At 51.2% G+C, this 21,045-nt stretch overlaps 1 protein-coding gene across 12 annotated transcripts in view; it reads left to right on the top strand.

Annotated features, from left to right (window-relative positions):
• tenm4 (teneurin transmembrane protein 4) overlaps positions 1 to 21,045 on the top strand; it is a 95,811-nt gene that overhangs the window by 1,172 nt on the left and 73,594 nt on the right. For 2 of the 12 annotated variants that reach the window (XM_053846899.1, XM_053846817.1), the window contains exon 1: positions 12,691 to 19,740. The exons of the other annotated variants lie outside the window; for them this stretch is intronic. The gene's annotated coding sequence lies outside the window, so the exon portion shown is untranslated. Of the gene's footprint in view, positions 1 to 12,690; positions 19,741 to 21,045 lie in introns of those variants that run through there. 12 annotated transcript variants of the gene reach the window in all.

Below are 21,045 nucleotides of genomic sequence, written 5' to 3'. Positions count from 1 at the left end.
CTCCGGCTGGGGAACCCTCCATGACCCTCCCGTTCACTGCTGCATTTCAACTCGCTGTGACTCTCTGAGTGAGACTCCACAGACAAGATGATGGTGACTGACAGGGGGAGGAGGAAGAAACTTGGCATGGGATTGGCCGGCAGTAGACGCCACAGTACGCGACAGAACCTGCGCCGGCGGCACAGCAGTGATGTTGGTGCCAATACAGCTGCTCTGTGACATGAAGGACCGGACACGTTTGACAGGAGTTTTCAGCTTGGCGTCTGGTCACGCTGCCACCTACAGTTTTGGAGTGTCCTCTACTGTCCGACCTGGTAGACTTGAGCTGGGACTGGAGTTGTACCACGCACTTCTGGCAGGACCCCAGTGTGTCCAACTGTCTGGCAATCATTTGATTTATTGATGCTGCCTCCACGTACCGTAGCAGCTCCTCTTCCTGGGCTCCCCGACCGACGTAACAACAGCACTCAAATTGAAAATATTATTGAAAACAATGCAAGACAAAAAAAACCAATCACGTAAACAACAACACAGTAGAACTAGGGGTTCTAGTGTAACCATGTGACGCCAGTGGCCGGCCTGGTAGCATAGCCCTGACATTCCCTGACGTACTGCGGCTGTGAGTACACGCAAGCTAGCAGCCACTTGCGCTACGCAACAAAGCTCTGTCTAGGGCTGAAGTTTGGGGGAATTGCGGGAAAAAAATGTCATTTTATTTTGACAATATAGTGATTTGTGAGTGTTTGGAGCGAAATGTGTTGCATTGTTGACTAAACACAAGCCATAACCAACAGCAACTGGTCCAGTCTTCCCTGGGAGTCCGGCCGACTCATCTTCAATCACTGTAGTACACTGTACAATTACCTCTCTGTCAGAGAAAGGAGCAAAGCACTGCGGCACATGGAAAAACGCGTATAAACCAACCCTGGTTACAGTGTTGAGGGGCACCCCCAAAACTCTGAGCCACGGGGCTTCTGTTTGTGACGAGACTGGGTTCCACGTGAATACAGGGTGCAGTGGCTCGCTCCGGCAGCGAGTCAGTCGGAGAGGGAGAGTGGCGTGTGTTGGAAACTCTTCCGCACAGCAGACACACTCGCGCTGGAGGGTGGCTAGCGTCGCGTGTGACGTATGGCAACAGTACAACCTGCTCGCCGCCAACGCTCAGACAGTGAATCAAACGGCACCAGAGGGTCAGTGCGGACTTTCATGGTGGGAGGTACGCATCACACACACACACGCACACACACACGCCAGAGTGGGGATCAGCTCAGGGCTCTGATTGGGCCAGTGGTGAGATCAGCACACACACACACACACACACTGTGCAGATGTGGTGGTCCTCTGGCAGCAGATTTTGAGCTTACACTGTGACAGATTACTGACGTTACAGTCTGGACTGCATTTTCAATTAAGGGCATGAGAATAAACACACTAGTTTGGAACTGAAGTGCTTTAATGAGTGATTATCAAACGACAAAGGGCTGATGTAAACAGATGTTCTGCCAGCTGCTGTGGTGACGTGAGCCTGCAACAGTGCAACATAGCCATCCTGGGTTCTCCACTCTCCGGATCGTGCCGGTGTCACTTCTGGAGCCGCACGAACACTCGAGGCTCAAGGTTGTGAAACAGCCGAAATGGTGACCTCCACCACGGAGCCTTTGCCTCTGTTCGCCAAACCAGTCCCTTTCTACGGTGTCGGGATGATGAGCAGATGCTTGGCCTTCCGTGGTGTTCTGGAGCGCCGACTGACTGACTGAACAATGGTTCTGAAGGATTCTTCGTCCTCGTGTGGCTCCACACCGCTGCCCCACCAGAACCAGCTGGAAACTGGAGAACATCCAATCACAGAAAGAAGTCACCTGACTGAGGTGTACAAATGTGTGGTCAAGGTCGCTGGTCATCCCCACAGCCAGGGTCCGATTCCCAGGAGGCTCCCTATCTTTGTGAGCCAACACACTTCTGTCGTCACGGAAGCTGTTCTGTTGCCTTGATTGTGTGCCGTGCTGTCCTCGCTAGCTTCTCTTCGACTCCACGCTGGGCCTCGATCGGAAGAACTCGCAGTGACGCTCGCACCACTGACGCTGGCTGCCACACCAGACACACCAGATAGTGATGTGAGCGTTTTCGGGCACAGACTGCTGAAGCTTGTGGTGTGTGATTAGTGGATGAAGTACTGACAGGCTTAGTGGGTATTGTATTTTCTAAGGCCACAGTTGGTGATAGCGGGACCCCTGACCCACGATATTAGAGGTGAAATCCAGGGCCCCTTGTCCTTCACAGCCTCAGGTTGTTGGGTTAACCTCGGTGCTGCGAGGCTGCATTCTTCCACTTGTCTTTGTCGTGCTGATGAGCGCGGCCAAACGGAGCTCGCTGCATTGTGGCCTCAGATGAAAAATGCGTTGCTCCTCGTTCGTCCTTTGTGCCGGCTTGATTGCGAAGAGGCATTCTCACAAGGAAAGCGGGGTCAGACGTAAACAGACCTGGGGATATCTGCTAAGTGATTGTTGCGTGTGGAGTTCAGGCGAGTGAAGGGAACAATGGAAAGGCTCTGTCCCACTGGAGTGTCTGCGGGGGGCGTGTGTGATTCAATAGTAACTGCGATGAGAGCAGGAGGGCCGGCGACGGTGAGCCATGTTGTGGGCGCTGAGCATGTGTGGCTACGCAGGTGGGAGAAATAATGCGAGAAATGAAAAACGTGTTTGGCCCAAACTGGGGCTCCTCGTACACATCAAGGTCATGGAAGCTGATTGCATTCCAAGTGTGATAATTCCCTGGCGACTTGACGTGTCTGACTCCACGTTTTGCATGATACTAGATGGAATACTACAGAACCTTCCTCGGACTCATATATCAGTGACAAAACCGCGCGGCGCTTCAAACAGCCGCTGCGCTAACAGCAGAAGAAAGAGATCTGCAAAGTAAAAGAGGACAGGAGCACATTTTACGCTTTTATTTTAGGATCTGTATTCTCAATGTGCTGAATCATTTCAGGTCCAGAGGGTTTAGTTTCAGGAGTAATAGAAAATAACCTCTTTTTTAAACGCTTCTTATCACTTATTCAACGTGGACTGAAGCTGCGGAGTTCTCCTGTCTGTCTCGGAAAATGCTGAGTTGGAGAAGCCGTGGGTCCGAGGCCCCATCCTCACGGAGCCGGTCGCAGCAGGAACGGTGCCGTGCTGGATGGGCTTCAAGAACCTGGGGTTTCCATGGATCCGATACTCTTTGCAAACGGGTCCCAGGTGTCTCTGTGCTGTTGATCGGCAGCTGAAAACGATGAGGTCACTGTTCGTCTGTCTCGATGGAGGTTTGTGTTGAACCACTGCCATTATCCGCTGTTTTTTTAATATTGCCGCATGCTAGCTCAGCCTTCAGCTTTATGTCTGCTTGCTAGCTCCGCGCCTTACGGGCCGTGTTGCTTGACAGAAGCAGCGCAGGCTGCAGAAGGGCCAGTCAAAAACACATCTGTACTCTCAAAGCAGAATCCAAACTCTTACAGAAAACTCCCTCGCCGGCGTCCATATTGGTAGAGGGCTAAAAACACCCAGACATGACGCACACGTCATTCTCTGAGGGCTTTGTGGAGCTGTACTTCAGTGTGATACCGACCCTTCCCACTGACTAGGCTGTGAGACCCTGATGGCTGTGAGGCCGCACAAGCCGCCGGCGGGACGCCTAGAACCATGTGTCTCTGTGGTTGTAGCCTTAAGCCAGTGCTCAACTGTGAAGCCGACATGCTGACCAGCATCCTCACTTGCTGGAGTTGGACTGGACCGGCCGTTCTCTGTTCAAATCTGGTTGTGCCATCATTTTGGCCAATAGCGGGCGCGATGTGTTTTTTGAACTTCAGCACAGCGATGCTAACCAGCTGATGTTCTCCTCCCTCCTTAGAGACCACGTTAACCAGACACTTGCGTCGGCATGAGAGCTGTGAACTTGACAGGGCAGCTCATCGCTTACTAACCACCCGGTGTCCCCACATGTACTTCACCCTGTCTCGGTGTGTGCTGATGGTTTCTCTGGTCAGTAATACGTTGTCATCATTATTAAGAGGTTCTCAATGAGGCGATGTTTATTTATTTTTCTTTTCTTCCCGTTTTCTCGTGGCGAGATGGCACTCACTGTCATCTTGTGATTTATCACACACGCAGCTAATGGGTGGCTGTCACTGTTACACCCCCTTATTGGACATGAAAGGGGGGCGCTGCACTGTAGCTCTCCCACAGTAACGCTCACTGACGGCTGTTAGCATCATCATCACAACACCACATGCTTGTTTGCTCATGTCTAGTTTAAATGCCTCTGAGGGGGTGGCGGGTTGCGTCTGGGGGAAGTGATGTCTTTAATTCTTCCACTGCTCTGAGAGCTTTTACCTGGACTTGAACTCTCCGGAGGTCCCACCCGCCTCCGCGAAACAGACAAGACCGTCGCTTGTTAGAGAAGTACTGACAGTCACGTTAGCAACTGTAGACACCACCCTTCATGGAGGAGGAGGAACCTGCTGGTCATAATGCAGTTGAACAGTAAGAGAGTGGCCCTTCTTTCTAGAGAGACTGGATGGTTGAAAGGAGACAACCACGATGTGACGTTTGCCAACGAATCGAGGAGCTGACTCCAGTCGAAGAGCCATCAATCCCGTCTCTGCTGGACAACTCAGTAGCACCTGAAGATGCAACGCTGTGATCATTTGAAGTCTGCACGGTCAGGTTGAGAAGTAGCTGGGACCTCAAACCTGACTTCTGCTGAGTTAGCATGCTAGCCAGGGTCAGGGCTCCTGCGCAGTGGCGGGGAGAAGGGAATTGCAGCGCCACCTGTCATGTTTGTACACAGCGTGTAACCAGAGTCTGACGTCTGGTGGAAGATGTCCTGCCAGGTACAGCAAGCCACACAGCCACTGATGCTCGTTGCTACTCTTCAGGAGCTGTGTGTCTCCAGGAGCCAGAGACGTGCAGGTGGGATCAGAGCCGACCCTTCTCACCCTGGACATGGACTGTTTGTTCCTCTTCCCTCTGGCAGGAGGCTGCGCTCCATCCAGACCAGAACCTCCCGTGACAGGAACAGCTTCTTCCCCTCGGCCGTCAGACTGTTGAATTCGTGATCAGCCTTGTTGTTATTTTAATTTATTTTATTTATTGTCAGCACTTTATTCCAAAACCCTTTCCTAGTTGGTGGGCTCCCCACTGACCATGGCAATACATTTGATTCTGATTCTGATACTTGCTAGTTTGAAGTGAGTTGAAATGCCATTTGTTCCAGACTCGGCAACATTTTTGAGAATGAGATGAAAGCCAGATGATGTGTGAGGGATGGGGCGGTTTTCTCAGTGTCCGGGTGAGGGGCAGGCGTCTCCCCAGATCTCCAGCAGCCAGCGCCCCTCGACGCCGGGATCATGGATGGAGACTGATTTCAATCTCCTCAAACGCTTTTCCCAACACGACAAATGACATGGCATTTGTATGAGCATTAGATTGGTACATTGTACACCATCTACAATTCAATCAATAGTTCTCATGACACTGAGTGTAAGCAGGCAGTCGGTTCAGCTGCAGTTCTGGTCTTGTCTGAGTGTCTGTGCTCTCTGTGTTTTGGTTAACTTGAAGTGAAGTGTGACTCGCACTGCCAGTGTTGTGTCACTCTGTTGAACTGATTCTGCCTTTTAAGGTAGACTGTTAAGGATCAAGACAGATTTGCAGTGTGCTATGCCGCCCGTCCGTCCGTCACTCCAACCAAAATACTGAGGTGAGCAGCGTGAACGCATGGTTGTGGAGCCCTCCAGCTTCATCACGACACCATGTTGCTGTGAGTGGCTTGGATGACCAGACGTCTGACATCACAGCATGGTCAGCTGGCTCGTGTCTCAGAACAGAACCGGCCCATGTCACTCCAGTTGTGTAAGTCCAGAGGTGTTGATTATTAGACTGGATGAGTTGTCCTTTCTTTGTCCCACAGTGAGGAGGTTCAATGCGTAACACACTGTTCTGACGTGACTCACTAGTATAGTGTGTTGGAGGAAAGTCAGGGAGGAGATATTCTCTCATGAAACCTCAAACCAAGACATAATGATTGGACTAGAGTGGAGGAGCTGGGAAGAGCAGACATGAAGTGATCAGTCAGACGGACACGCTGGTGTTCCGGAGGCTGCTGGAAATGATCCGCTCCAGATGTGTGCTCTTGGACAGAGTAGAAGAGGCCACACAGAAGATCCTCCATCATTCCCCTCGTCGCCCGGGCGACTCCAGTCTGTGTGATACGGAGCATGTGTGTGTTCACAAAGGAGGTTGCCACAGTGTTGCGTCCTCTTACGGGAACAAGGAGAGTGAAGGCAGCCACTGTTGTGTTTGTCTCCGCGCAAAGTGGAGGCGACTTCTGTTTGGAGAAGAATCCCTGGCCTGGTGTCACGACCGTGACACACGCGCATGTCCGTTTGTAGGACCTAGACAAGTATGTAGAAATGTTATTCAAAACATGAACCTCCTTGTCCGAAGGAAATCTGTCCGGAAAAAAAACATTCTGAATCAAATGCAAAGAAAATGCCTCTTGTCAGTGGAAGAAGGACTTGAAATGGATATGACCGGTTTAGTTTCTTCCATGAGAAACAAAGGTTTGCGAGACATATTTCCACACTGATGTTCTCACGCCGGTTGCGGCCAGCAGGCCGCGCATCGCCCACCATGATCTCTGACTCTTGCCTGCACTTCACTGCCTGTCTGGGTTTGAGGGCGTCTCCTGCTGAGGTTCTCTTCATGTGGATCAGCATCTGAGACCTTGATAAAGCTTCCATTTCTAGTGTCTTTTGTGCTCTTGCCGGGGCCTCTGCAGTGTTTCCTGTCAACCATCTGCTGCAATCTTACACCTGTTTGCTGCTGAGCACTGACCGACTCGGAGCACTTGAGGGTTGAATTTGGGCTGGGAATGATGCACCTCAGCCTGCACACAGGGTTGTGTTTCTCCTCCCGCACGGCGGGAACAGGCTCTCCTTTGTTCCAGACAGGGCGCGGGCGAGCATGTCGGCTGTTTTGACTGGTACTGCCGCAGAGCCTAATGGCAATGGGCTGGTGTGGAACTCATTATCCAGAACTACTGCGCTTTGATGCATCATTGTGCGCTGGATGTGACAGCACAACAGCAGCTTGTTTAATGTTCGGTCTAAACTGATGTTGTTCTCTCACTGCCAGCTGCAGGGTGGTCTGCCGTTCTCACCTCTTGAGATATGGCAATTTCCCAGGTCCGGATAAAACGCTTACACGACGGACTGACAGGGTGAGTTGCCGTTTTCTGCTCCGGTAAAACTCGGCTCTTGTGTCCGAGTCCCTCTTCAGTTGGAGTCTGAACAGGTCGATCTGTGGCTGTCGTGCAGCAGTGTAAGCCTGGACAGTTTGACTGACAGTTTCACTCGGATGCTGAGGGCCGAGTGGACGAGTGGGTCGCTGGTGCACGTGGGCCGAGGGCGTCCACCAGTCAGATGTCACTCACTCACCCTGTTGCTAGTCACGTGAAGAATGTCTCCAGTTATGACGTCAAATTGGAAGTGCTTCTGATGTCTGTGATCAATGACCTGCAGAAGATCAACGCACTTGAGTTCCCTAGCCTTCACACCTCACTTCTGGTTAGACTTTGAACTTATTTCAGAACAGTGGGAGGGGCAGGGGGCGCTGCCTCATAACTGAAGGGGAAGCATCACTGCAGACTCAAAGTCAACGTTCCGCTGAAACATCTCTGGAGGCCCAGCCACCGTCGTTTCTCCTTCTCGGCTGGCTCAGTGTGAGGTCCTAACCGGTGAAGATGTTTTCCAACGGCTCTCTCAGGGCTCACTCGCCAGGTCACGGTGGAAATGTCTCTTTAAAAATGCTGCCCTCTGAACACTTCAAGCCGCGTCGAGAGAGCTCTTAAAAAGTCATTCTGAACCATAGGGCCGGGGCCTTTGCTTGGGTGCCAAATGTTTTTTGTTTTACACCTTTGGGCCGCGAGACGCTCAGTTTTAATACATTAGCCACATATGTGGCAGTAGTGAGTCACTGAATTGACTTGACAGCTGCAAATCTGTGATACCTAGCAACTATGGAGAAGTTCTTGAAAAGAAAAAAGGATAAAGAACAGTAAAAACTGTTCATGAAAGCACCTGTCGAGGCAGTTTTGAAAATGTATTACAATATTTTCTGGCGATATTTTCATTTACACTTTACTTGTATACTTCTGTGGGGTATAATTAAAATATATTATTTTTATAGGTTGTATTGTATTTATTTTATTCAGAATTTTATTTTCAAATTTTCTCAACAGTTTGCATCAAGTGTAATTTTCTTTCTTTTGTAGATTTGATGAATATGACTTGCACCTGGTTCTGCTGCTGGTTGGACTGGTTGGATGACAAATAAGATTAAATATGGCTGTTGATCACAAATGAAATCTAGAAGAATGAATCTGTTCTATTGAATGGGCCACGGGCTTATTTGTTCTGGGGAAGGCGGGCCCCGAGATCCAAAAGGTTGAGGACCCCTGCTCCAGAACATCAGTCAACCCCAGCTGACCAGGGTCACGCTCGACTGCCATGTTGTACCAGACCTGCCTCACAAGTCTTGTGTCCTGCTAGCGTGCGGTACAATCGTGGCGTGTTAGCCGCAGCTTCCAGCGTGAAGTGTGAATCCACCGGGGATTAATTACCTGGAAATGATCTGTCATTTCACTGTCTTGCATAAGACTGTCTCCATCGTGATGTAACGCCACCAGAGAGGCTGTTGTGATGGGAGAAACCAAAGATGCAGAACATGCAAGATGCTGCTGTGCTAGCTCGATTGTTTGTGGCGCCTGTCAGTCAAACCACCCATCAATGTGCCCACCTTTGTCCCCACACATACACATGGCATTTGCTGGTGCATGTGAGGTCACTGAAGGACCATCTTTGTCCCCTGATGTGTCTTCAGCAGCCCCCGGTCTTCCCTCCGTGGACTCGTTTTGGTGGTGTTGGTGGCAGACGTGGAGCGGCATCTGTTTTTAAAACATGCTTGCAGCACACGGGCCCAGATTCAGAGGAGCTGATCCTCATCTCTTCTACTGCTCTGTCCAGCAGTGTCTTTGAGAGTGGGATGAGTTTGCTCTTCACTTGGTCGACCTCACGGACCTGTCTTCTTTGTGTTGGTTGTGCAGAGTTGTGACGTGACTCTCGAGCTCAGCAGCCTCTTCGGGGAGTGGCAGCATTCAGGAGGACGCTGGCTGAGCTGAGCTGACTTTGTGCTTATTGATGAGACATAGTTCTGGCAATGAGATGTGAAGCTGTGAAAGTGAACTCAGCTGTGCACTCGCACGTGAGGCTGTGTGTGTTCTTGTACTTCCATCGTTGTGAGAACCTGTATGGGGTTATTTTGGCCGGTCCTCACTTGGTCAAGCCTCATTTTGAGGGTCAAAACAGCTGGGTGATTATCACTGGCTTTTAGTTTGGTTCAGTGTCAAGGGGAAGTTTAGCCATGTGTTTGAGCTGGTGAGGTGTATTTAGGGGGAGAGAGGCTGGGGAGAGCATTATGTCAATCACGGTCCTCACTAAGTGTATATGTGTGTGTTCAATTTCTGAGAGAGGTTGAATCAGCGAGCAGGTTTCTATAGCGCCTGAGGCCTCGGCCTGTGGGTGGTTGTAGAGCCACGAGAAGCGCTCAGCACTCTCAGGTGTTTTCTTGAGCCAGATGTCTGCTGTGGCTGCTGGTACCTGTGGCCAGTCATGTCGTGCTTCACATCCTGTGTGACCATGTTGAATTGAGGTGTGCCGAGTGACTTACTCATATGGAGGCACGGAGCCATGGTTTATCCATTGACCTGTACGCCAGGCTGGTGGGGCATGTGAGCGTCCTGGGGACGCCCTGTTTTCTCAGCAGGACGCCCTGTATGTCCACTCATTAGTTCCTCCTCATAGTGTCATCAGACTGGTTTCCATGAAAAGAGTCCGGTATAGTGGAAATTTGCAGATTCTCAAGCCCTTTGCAGCCGTAGCTTGTCTGCCATATTTGTTTACCGGCTTAACCTGGTAGTTATCCACGTCTGGCGGCATGGATGCGCTGTGATTGATGGGATGCAGATGAGTTCCACACTGTAAACAATCGGTGACTAAATTCACAGGACTGTTTTGCCGTTTCTTTTGACACTGAAAGAGTTATTGTGGCAACAGTGACTGAGTTTATCTCTGTTATCGTTGGTTGTTGGACTCAGGTCCGTGTTTTCCAGAAAACAAAGTTGTGTATATATAGTTTATTATGTTTACAGCTTCTTTTTTTACCGAGCAAGTTATGTCAGTCGACGACATGGCGTGTCAGGAGGTGAATGGGCTGGGGCCGTGGCTTGGGACGCCCTGTTGCAAAATCCCAGCTGAAAGCCTGCAGCACACTTGCGTGTGTCACTTGTTCAGCTGCCCTGCTAAGCTGTGACTGGACGCGAGTCTCCAGTCCCCGTGTCTGTTGGTGAAACTCCCGTCTGTGACCACGGCTGTATCCTGGACTCAGTATTCCGCACACACAGCCAGGACTTTGTTATTCCAATGAGAGAGTCTTGAATTAAAAAACAGCTTAAAAGCACCAGCCTTGGTATTTAATTAGGCTTTTTTTTAGTCTGACAAAAGGCCACTTGTAAGTTAAACCTAGTAGAGTACGGCTTGTCAGATCGCTGGCAAATTTGTTTCGCCGCTACACTGTCTAAAGCAGCTTCGCAGAGCAAATGAGCTCATTTAGCTGGTGTATGAAGCTATCGTTGCTGCGCGGTCACTCGAATCACAGCTGAGCGCTGGAGAGATGATCACGTGATGAGCCGGAACATCAGCAGGTTCCCCTTCTCCATGAGAGCGCTATGCACAGGACCGTCAGTGGCGAGGCTGGTCGAGTGTTTGGGTGCGAGGTGGAGATCCTGGCGTGACTTGACCTGTCAGTCCTGATGGTGGAGCCAGTGGTTCTGGCTTCTTGTCCACTCTGTGCTACAAGAAGGGAGAACTAAACTGGACAGAACAGCCCAGTCAAACATGGAGTCCACCTCAGCTTTTGTCCGCAGTAGGAACGCTCCATGAAGGTTCACACTTCGGAGCCGCTGCCGCCGTCGGTGGTCACAGTGTAACAGTTTGATTTGCATCCATTTCCAAAACAAAGAGGAATTGTCTTTCTGTGGGTTTAGCTGGAGTCTGCAGGCTACGCTTGATAATCTATCATAATTGGGGATTTGTACGAGGCACTTCTGTCTTCAGATCTGCTGGCGCGCTGCGAACATGGACGAGCGAACCCACTAATTCATTTCTTTCCCAAAAGACAACCCTGATTGCTAAAGTGCGCTCTGCTTCCTCCAGCCAGCCACGGAGAAGCAGAAGCAGCGATGGAATCCTCCCTTCTCTGTTGTCTCGCCAGTCCCGAGCAATCGCACGGCGTCCCAGGAAGGAGAGCAGCCGCGCTTTGATCACGCCGCTGTGCCTGTCACTTCACGTTAGCCATCAGCTTCGCTGTTGTTTACACTGCGAGAGACGAGCGACACCAGAGAAGTTGTGATGCCGCCGGAGGCCCCGGGCCAAAAACTTGGCTCCGACTGGCCGGCAGAGCTCCGAGACGTCAGCCGGCTGCCAACAGAGCTTGTTTTTATCATCGGAGCAGACACCGGGGCGACATCTGTGACATGACATCATTTTTTCTATCATAGCCTAACAGCCATTGATCCCTCTAACGTGCAGTTTTAATGCGATTTCTTCCTGTTTTGCCCAAGCAGCACACACAGCCGTCTTGTTTCGGGGGTCAAGGGGAGCACTGGCTTGTCTTGTCGATGTATTTTGCGAGTGTGATGCGGCAATGTGAAGCGATAGCTCTGGAGGGGGCTGACCTTAAGCTGTTGGACTATAAATATTAATAAAGCCCACAAGCCTGCCTGGAAGGAGGCGGAGCGCCCGCCGCCGCCGCCGCCGCTGACACCTCCTGGCAGGAGTGACGGGATGACAAAGAGGTGCTAAGATGACATTTGGTGACGGCTCTCCTTTTTCAAATGTGAAATGCCATCAACAAAAACAGGAGCCGAGTGGCTGACCCCTGCTTGGGAAGGCGCTGACACTGCAAACAATAGCTGGCTAGCTTTAGTGTAACCGTGACGCATTTACATATTAGTGCAGCGGGAACAATGTGGTGGCATTTTCTCCAGCCTGGGAGGGCCCCGTGTGTCTGTGTGCGTGCGCGGATTAGACAAGTGTATATTTCATCAGGAAGTCAGAAATCCCCCGCACCCCCCCACCCCACTCTCAGGATGAGCGATGGTTTGAAGAAGCTCCTCAAATCTTTCCGGGGCAGCTGAGTCAGCACCTCTTGGACTCAAGACCCTTTGTGATTCCAGGTTACTTCCAGAGATGAATAATTCATGTGGGCTCAGCGACGTGTCTATTCCTAATGACCGTGATTTCACGCCTTCATTGTCGTCTGACATCGGATCCTCCAACGTCCCTGCTGTGCTCTTGTTGTGGCTTTGGCTCATCCCTTTAATCAGAGGACTTGGATTTGACAGTGGCCTGCACGCGCCGGGGTGAGAGGGCCGCGTGTTCACCACTTCACCGCTCAGTTCATGAGAAATGAGTCACCATGACGTGACAGATACGTGTAAATAATAATCCGTAAATAATTGAGAAAATGATAACAATACCATATTGTGAAATAAAACGTGTATATTAAAAACAGGAAATAGAAAATGATATAGAAATGAAGTATTGACTAAAATGATCAATAATTAATCCTAAAATTATTGTGGAAAAATTAAAAATAGTGCTGCGCTTCATTGTGATTCTGTTTCTGAATCCATGATTTCCATTCAGCACTTCTCAACCTTGTGGCGGGTCGATGCCCAGCTCGGGTCCAGTTCCTCTCACGTGGAGCTGTTCTTCTATGAAGGCGACTCTTTATAGGAGGAAGTACTTGGGTTTCCGTGCGGTTGCTCCTCAGCAGACCAGGATGTTCGTGTCATCGCTTCGCTGCCCAGGCAATCGGCTGCACTCGTCTGCATCACTGCACCGTCTCCAAATCTGCTCCCCTTCTGCAGAAGAAAGTCCCTTTATCCGATCAGATGTGATGTGAGGCGGAGCATCGCGGCAGGCGCTGGCCCCATCGCCCTGACTCTCTGCCCTGCTGTTCTCCCGTCACTCCGTGGTGACGTACGCGCGTGGCACCAGTGCGCAGGCTTATTAGCACGACAACATCTGTCTGTGGCCTCTTGTTGATGCAGTCATGTGATCCCTGCAGAGTCAGGGTCATGCTGTCCAGGAGCCGGTTCCTAGCTCCAGATGTTTCAAACCTCCGTGGCTCTTTCACACAGTCAAAGCCAAGTGGGCATTTCTTTCTGCCTGAGCATCTTATGGCCCAGTCTTCATGTTTGAGTTGTTGAGTTGTGAGAGGTTGCTGGTTTGCTCTTGATGGTTCAGGCGTCGCAGCTAGGGCTGGACGATTATGGCAAAAGTGATAATTGAGATGATTTTGATTCATATCATCATCTCGATTATTCAACAGTTTTATGTTTTGCCGTCATCCAAGTTTCAAACTTTATTGAACAATAATCTACAATAAAACAATGTGTCAAATGTTCACAATAATTGAACAGTTATATTGAACCTTTGACCAGGTTCTGACGCTGAATTATTATGTCGTGCAGACGACTGAGTCGGGAGCTAAGAGTGGCTCGTGTTAGCGTCCAACACGCCGTGTTAACGGAGGCTCAAGCTCTCGCGCTGCTCTGTGTAGCGGGCTCACTGTGTCTTCCGGACGAGGCGTTTGGGCGCATCGGGACAGAATGAGACAGGTGTCCGGCTAGATAGTTGTTTCCTGACGATTATCACATTTTCATAATTGGAGGAAGACCTCATCGTAGTCCTGATAAAACAATCCATTAATTGACCAGCCCTAGTTGCAGTGCCAGTGTGTGGCCGTGCGTGTGAGTAGGTGGCTTCGGTCGCTGCCAACATAAGCGCCATATGAGAAGTGTCGAGCGTTGAAAACAGTGTGTTATTGGGGGGTCGGGGGGGGCACTGCAACTTTTCCAAACCTTCCGAGCTGAAGCTGCAGCGAGTGGGAGACCCGGATCCATCGGCCGTCCAGGGCCTCAGCGCTGCTGTAGCAGAGCAACATGCCTGCAGTCCAGTCGCTGTGCTGCTCACCTCTGCTGCTCCTTTTCCAACTTCAGTTAATTCACTTCTGGAACGCTGGTTTGTGGTTTTCTGGGCTCGCTGTCTCAGCACTGAGGTTGCGGCTGCTTCACTGAGGTCTGACTTTCTAATGTTGGTCTGCATGTCTGCAGCAACACAATCTCAATCTCAACTTACTTTGCAGTAGAAGAACTGTGAGTGCAGTTGGGCATGGTCCAGCTTTAGCGCCGAGCAGGCGTGTACGGTCACGGGCGGAAGCATGCCGACTCACCCAGACCGGCTGATGTGTCTGGTGCGGTCCAGATTTCTGCCTGGACCTGTGACCTGTTGGCCACATTCTGTTGGTTCATCTAAATAGCTTGATGTTGTCAGCAGAGCTCAACCTCGCCACAAGTCTCCTCATGTGTCGTGAGGTCATCTTCCAGCTGCTTCGACGGTCGTGTCATGTGCCACTGTGGGTGTTTCCTGTGGGACCTGTAGAGCGATGCTCGCTGAGACCACGATCTAATGACTTGGTGACTGAAGGCTGTGCCTTTTAGAGGGCTGCTAACGCTAACAGGTTTGGAAAGGAGACGGTAATACCACTCTTAGCTAGCTAGCTAACTGCACTTGCCGACATAGGACTGTCAGTGAAGTGTGCGAGCTGCAGTGTTCTGATCTGTTGTCAGGTTCATGTTGCTGTCTTCTGCCGCCTGCTCCAGCCAGGACGCTCGTGCCGTCTCTGTGGCCACAAATGCTCACTGAGCTCGACTGAGCCTTCCTCATGGATCTCGGTCCCGCCTGGTCCGTCTCACTAACCGTCTCCCTCTCAGGACAGTTTTCCTCCAACAGGAAATCACTGACGTTGCAAGCTACACACACACACACATGTTTTGAATCACGGAGCTCAAGAACCAACAATGACAACATTTACCCTGACAAACCCACATGCACTCCTCAGAACCGGCAGCTGTGCTTCATTTGAATTCCAGCTCTGAATCGAGCGCCGGCACTGGTTTAGATAATCCCAGTAATCCAGGTGCCGCCGCTCCCCCCAGCGTCCACACTCGTTTATCTCTGAACTTCTGACTGCACAGTGAAGACCACGCCCACCACTGGGCCAAACCCAGATACGCTGAGAGAAAATATGAGCGAGGAGCTGCCCCTGAAATATTAATGTCACCCTTGAAGGCCGAGCGGAGGAGGGTGACCTCCACTGGAACGAGACTGACACAAAGCTACAAAGAGTTTTTCTTTTGCTGATCCAGACACTTGTATTTCAATTCAACACAACTTGTTATTGTTTTAAGGTAAATATATATGTATTTCCTTTTTCTTAATTTTGTGCTTGCATGGAGTCCATGTTGTAGTCTCTGTACAGGAGGGTATTTTGTGTAGTGCAGGCCTGACGCACCAGTCCCAGGCTCAGAGCCCCACAGTTTGACTGTGCTGCTGAGCAGAGCCACATGCTCCAAACACGTCAGGCTGTGAGGCTTCACCTGAGCCGCTGCTCACCTGATGACTTGACTCCTCTATGTTTGGACGTGGCCCCGCTCTGTGTGTGTGAGAGCCACGCTGCAGACTGGAGCGTCTCCTCTTCACGGACTTCACCTCCATCAACAGTGAGTCACAGGTGAAACACATGCCAGAGCTTTAGTTGAGGGAAGGACAGAGTCAGACGTGGAACTGAGTCATGTCAGGGGTGTTGATGGTGGATCTGATGAGGCTCCAAGTCTGAGGACCACCTCTCCCATCGCCATTGAACCTGCAGCCAGGTTTATTGTTCATGTTTCAAAGTGAAACACCAGTCAAAGTCTTTGAACAATATTGTGACATTGAACCTGGAACAGCTCTGACTTTTTTCTCTTATTTCCTGTATCATCCATCATCTCAACAGCAACCTGACAAAAAAAACGCAGCCGGTTTGGCGGCTCATTTGGTGAAGAGCCGTGGGTTGGCCAGGCCTGGTGTAGTGGAACATTGAGCTTTGGACTGGAGGTGTCCATTGGATTTCTCTGAAGCGGTTTGTTTCTCCGGCTGGTTCTACAGTTCCTGTCCCCGCTCCATTAAAATACAGTTTATTGTGCTTGGCGTGGTGGCGCAGCAGATCCTCCATGAGCCGTGATGAGCTGAGCGTCTCTGAGGAATCAAACAAGCTCTGAGCCAGGGCCGCTGTTCTGCATGTTGCTCCGTGTTCCGCTGTTTTGCTGCCGTTTTAAGTGTTCCACTGGAGCCCTGCTGAATAAGTAATGGGGTCACACGTGCATCACAGCAGATCAAACTGCTGAGCCTCCCCAGTGACCTCGTCAGCCTCGCCGCTCTTACGTAAGTCAACATGCTAAAATCGCTCCGGAGGGAGAGACGCAGGCAGCGCTGCTGCGTCATCCCTTTCTCTCACTCCTCGGTGGCGCTGGCGTGATGGTGCGCGCTCATCTTCATGTTGGAAAGCAAACGGCCAAAATCAATATTTGCAGCTTCTGGCAGAAAATATGTTCCACGCGCTGCAGCCGCACATGTTGGCAGTTTTTTGGGTTATTGGCTGTTCTCCACATGAAAAATAACACGCTATTTTTAGCCGCTGCTGCTCGCAACACTCTCTTAATTGTGCCAGAGTCAGACGAACAGAGCTGCTGAATAATCGCGCAGGGGCTGGAGTCCTCTAGAAAGCTGCTAGCGTTCCACAGCATTGTCTTCCGGGAGGCTTCTCGTTGCACCTTCCCTTGAAATGACTGGGTGAAGTCAGTCAAATCAGGTCGTAGCTGCTCGAACTCACAAGGCTAGTTAGCATGCTAACCTCTGCGGAGTGGTTGTGGATTGATGCCGTGGTGGAGGTCCAGTCCTGAATATCTGACCCAGTGGTTTCTGCCCTCTTGTCCGAGTCTGTCTCAGCAAAGCTGATGGCTTATATTTGTTACCAACAAGTTCACTACGGTCCATCTTAGCCAACAAACAAAGAGGTTAGCACTGGCTACTTGCTTTGCTAATGGCTACATTTGAGAACGGGTGTTGTGTGAGTCATATATATATATTTTTTTGCTTTTGCAACATGTCATGGCACATAATTGAGTCACACCTGCCATGAGTGCAGCATGTCACATGATGCTGTGAAAGTGTTCCCAAACATTCTTGATGGACGAGCTGTGATCGGAACCGACCCACATGACGCGGATGCAGCGTGTTCTGTGCGTCCGTCACGACATCCTCTGATCTGTTTTGGGAAACGCTTCTTCACATGTTTGTGTTGCATAATGGATGTTGTCTGATAGTTCCTGCATCTGCTCTGCTTAGCACAATGTGCTTTGAGTTCAGCTTCTGCTGCGCCAGCTCGTGGAAGCGTGGAAATATTAGCCCGCCAGCGTGTTCCGCAGCACCAGCCTTGCACTGGTCTGCCTTAATTATATGCCGAGAGATGCCTTTAATCCGGAGGGAAGGAGCACTGGCACATCTCTGCCGTCCCTCCTGCCCACTGAGCCACCCACTCGCTGGCGCCGCCGCTCAGCGTCTCATTGTTCAGTGCGGCGTTCACCGAGCAACGTGCGGGGAGTGGGTGCCGCCTTGCTTCGTAGGCGCACGATTTCATGTTCCTCGTGGTGCCACGTCTGGTGGGTGGGGAGCTCGATGTGCTAACCCAGCTGACAGGCACGCGGACGCTGATCGATCGGCAACCATGCTTATGCATGCACATTATCATGGACACATTTGGGGGTGACATGCCACACCTCGTCATCTGCCTGTTGTGTTTGTTTCGGCTAAGAAGCTGAATCGTGACATCAATTATGAAATGTGCTGTTGTGGACTTGTTGTGTGCGGCGCTCGCTGTGGTGTGGTGCCGTGCTCCTGGCGTCGAGTTAGAATCTCCAAACTGCTTAGCTTGAGCAAAGGCTTTGCTGTGCCCATGTTTGTGCGAAGTATTGTGTGAAGTATTTTGGGGCGTGGCCCAGTCTGTGAGGCAAGGCGTGGCACCCCACACTCTCCGTCACCAGCAGCTCTCTCTCGGAGTCATTACTTTAATGAAGTGCGATGCTGTCACTCGGGTGATTTGATATCGGGGATTTCTTGTCTCTCCTAGATATCCTTGGAAGGTTCTCTGTGTGGCACCTTTCCAAACACTTTTGATGACTCTGGCTTCTTCATGAAGAGATCGGGACGTGTCGTGCCTCCGCCGAATTATGAGTAGCAATAACACTGGCGTGAAATGAGGCGGGGTAGGTCGGCGGAGAAGGGTAGTCGGGGTGACGGTGGGGACGGTGCGTGCTGGCTCCATTGCTGCCTCTCTGCACCGCTCACTCTTCTCTTTGTGCCTGAAGTCTTTCCTTCAGCGAGCGCCTGAACACAGGTGGAACAAGAAGTGCATCAGTTTGAGCGTGCCCACGCTAAAGAAACCGTAAACTTAAGGGATTGTATGTTGCTGGAAGGGCACATGGCTCCGTGTTCAGGGTCTTGCATGGCGGCCGAGGGTCCCCAGATGGGCTGCTTATCGTCTCCAGATTCATTCTGATTGATATTGATAATGAACGTTTGCAGTTCTCGACTAGAATTACGGAGTCGGACGCAGCTGAGCGAGGTTTGGAGGAGAGGTCTGTCAGCGCCACAGTGAACGACACAAGACGAGAAGTTTCACTGTTTTTTAAACTCAAGTCAGTTGAGTTTTAGCTTCAACTCCATCAGGTCTGTGACGTCGTCGTGTTCAGGACAACGATCACAACAATATGGCAACTCACTGCTGAAAACACGTCAAAGGTTCAGTCATCTCTATTCTGCAGGTCTCTGGAACTGACTTGCTAGTGTGCTAGCGAGCCCTGCTGTTGGTCCTCGGCTCAACCAGGTAGCAGGAGACCTGGTGGGGCAGCTCCACTGTCGCCACGGTGATGACGACCCAGTGTCACGCTTAGATTCATCCAGACGTGTTGACTCTGCAGCAGCGGAAGGTCGAGCTCCCTTCTAACTGCCGCTCCCGACCGGCCGAAGCTGAAGTTTGTGTCACAGTCACACACTTGTACAGCATTTGCATTTGACAACATAGGCCAGAGCAAAGATCTGACCCGGACAAGAGCCGCTCAAGTGCGCTCATTGTCCGGCGGTGAAGTGATGTCGGGAGCACAAAGCAGCGCCAGGAACATGGACACTTCACCCCGGCATACCAAGCAGCTCCTCCCAGCACAAAGACCGCCTTCATCCCGCCTGCACGGTGGAGGCGGCGGAGTCTTCAGGGCGCATGTGAAAACACGGCGGAGAGCAAGAATACCAAACAAATGACTGTTAATTGAGGTTGTGTGATTGGGGGCTACAAGACTCGCATGGGTTCCAGATGGCAGCCTGTTATTTCACCGTGGTCTGGTAATGCAGCAGGACTGGAGCCTTGTAACCCGAGCGTCCCGCGAGCCTCCTCTGCTGCACCGAAGTCCTGATGCTGCAGGTTTACTGCGATCCACAGCCGTGTGTGTGTGTGTGCAGAGGAGGGGGTGGTGCCGAGCGCTAACAGCATCGCTGTTTTTTGAAAGGAGCGATGTTTCCTGCAAATCCTCGACAGCCTTCGACAGCAGGAACAAACCTGAGTGTCCAGATTCAGCCGCTGCGTCATCCAGAGACATGGACGAGAGCGCGATTGTCTCACGCCGGACCAAAGTCTGGATTCGAAGGTATTCACACAACGTCCAACCCAAAGGCAGCTGGCTTGTTCTATTGACTCCAGACTTCTTGGACTGGAGAACCAAGTCACAGGAAGTGTTTTTTTGTCTTCTGTCGGTTGAGAGGGAAAAGTAGCTGGAGCTGCTGTGGTGTGGAAATGATGTGATGGGGAAAAGATGAACTGAAGAACTTGCCATTGCACATGATGTCATACATGAGGTTCAGTTCCAAAAGGAAACCTTCAGATATGGAGCGTCTTTTCATGCAGTGGACAGTGGTCCACACGTGACTGTGAGTGACCTCTTGAGGACTGCTAGAAGTTCTGTGAGGATCTGTCAACGTTTGGTGCTGTTTCCACATGAATCCCACACCTGTTGAAAACAGGGTCCAGACTGGACCCAGCACAGCAAGCCAGAGCCAGCCGAGCCTGGATGTGAACTCGGGGTGCGGGGACCTCGCTGTACCGAACACTGGCCTTGTATTTGATGGACTCTGTGGTGTCTGCTGAAATTCCCTCACAGCCAAAGCCGCACTTCCTCCTCAGTCCAGACCAGCTGGTTTGCATCGCCCTGTCCGCGTGCATCATTGTTTAGGTTGGACACCGGTGTCGGTGTCGACTTCTTGAAAACACACTGCCACTCAATGGCCAGACACAGTTACTACAAGGACATCACCCAACAGGACATGTAAACATGGCCTGGATCCCTGAATCCTGAAGGCATGTCTGCGACTTCTTAGAAGTACTTCACGCCCTCTAGTGGAGGTAGTTTGAATTGCACTGGTTGATGAAGGCACTAGCAATATTGGGTCCTCGAGGGTGAGTAGTACGAACGTGAGGAGTCTGTTCTGCTGCTGGGACCCCAGAGCAAACTGATCAGTGTCACCTGACAGTTGTAGGAAGCAGAAGTGTGTGTTCAGGTGCTGAGGCGCAGATACGTATGCAGATATGTGCGGCCATCGCAGCTGAAACGTTTGGGTCGCCGCCAGGCGAAGGCGCGGCATCCTCAGCGCTCAGACCCTCTACTGTACATATCAGCGCTGACTTTTAGAAATCTGTCGCACAAGCACTCGAGGTTCATGTTTTCATTTGATATGCAAAGATTCACTTTTGTCGCTCTCCATCACCTTCGCCTTCATCGCGGCGCGCAGCCATCTGTCCTCGCTGCATTTACATGGAGTCAGCGGTGAGGGGAAGAGGGTGCTGCATGCGGCGCAGTCGCCGAGCCCCGGCGCTGCCGAGGTGATGCCAGCGTCTCACACCTGCGGCGTCCTCCACCAAGTAAATCCCATTATCAGTGACAGGCGTCACAGAGCGC

The sequence above is a fragment of the Synchiropus splendidus genome, chromosome 1 (assembly GCF_027744825.2).
Source record: "Synchiropus splendidus isolate RoL2022-P1 chromosome 1, RoL_Sspl_1.0, whole genome shotgun sequence".
Lineage (NCBI taxonomy): Eukaryota > Metazoa > Chordata > Actinopteri > Syngnathiformes > Callionymidae > Synchiropus > Synchiropus splendidus.
Note: the sequence above shows the minus strand (reverse complement) of the source record. Positions and strands in the feature narration are given on the sequence as shown.